This window comes from Ailuropoda melanoleuca, chromosome 1 (genome assembly GCF_002007445.2).
Source record: "Ailuropoda melanoleuca isolate Jingjing chromosome 1, ASM200744v2, whole genome shotgun sequence".
Lineage (NCBI taxonomy): Eukaryota > Metazoa > Chordata > Mammalia > Carnivora > Ursidae > Ailuropoda > Ailuropoda melanoleuca.
This window is the reverse complement of record NC_048218.1, coordinates 118,031,189-118,032,045: the sequence shown is the minus strand read 5'-3', so window position 1 is coordinate 118,032,045 and position 857 is coordinate 118,031,189.

Here is an 857-nt window from a genome sequence, read left to right as displayed (position 1 = left end):
AGAGACCACATGGATTGCAACACCTAACTGAAAATCTTTACAGAAGACTTTACAGAAAAGTCTGTGCCGATCCCTGTTCTAAAAGATAATATTATCATATCACTCCTTTGAGTAGAACCTAGCGCATTCTGGGTAAGATCAATTTCTTCATCCCCACAGGCAAGGACCTCCATCATTTTAGCCAGAACTCCATATCCACCCTCCTCTGTTTATACCTTTAATGGCATGTCTGCCGCACAGTGGGAATTCACTGTAGTTTACATGGTAGTGATGCTCAGAAACGGAGGTGTGAGTGTGAGCATGTGAGTGTGAGCGTGTGTTTACTGTTTGTAAGCCACAGTATGCAAGTAGAATACAATAGAGTAGCACGCTGTCTCACGGTAACAGCCACGTTATGTGGTTACATAATGATATCAGAAGGAATCCAGGTTCACAGAACAAACTTCACCTGGAAGGACTCTCAAATCCCTTGTCCTGGGCACCATGCTCCACCAAGGCTGGGGGCACACAAAGGGACAGAGACCCACCCTGCCCATCAGGGTTTTGAAGGATGTCTGCAGTTCCAGGACAAAAGATCCCGAAACCATTCATCCACCTGTCATCCAGCTAGGCAGCTGGGAGAGAGAACTACTCCTAGCAGAAAGGACAGACCGAGAGACAACAAATGACGGCATGGTGTGACAAGTGCCACTACAGGGGATGTCCAGGAGGACTGGGGGTGTGCAGGGTTGGCCAGACCAGGGGGCAGGGGGACCGGGAATGCTCCAGAAGGATGATCACAGTTGTGTCCTTGTATGGCTACGCGGGTCAGCGTGGCCGGGCACTGGCCAGACTGGAAAAGACAGGGTGGGGGGTGG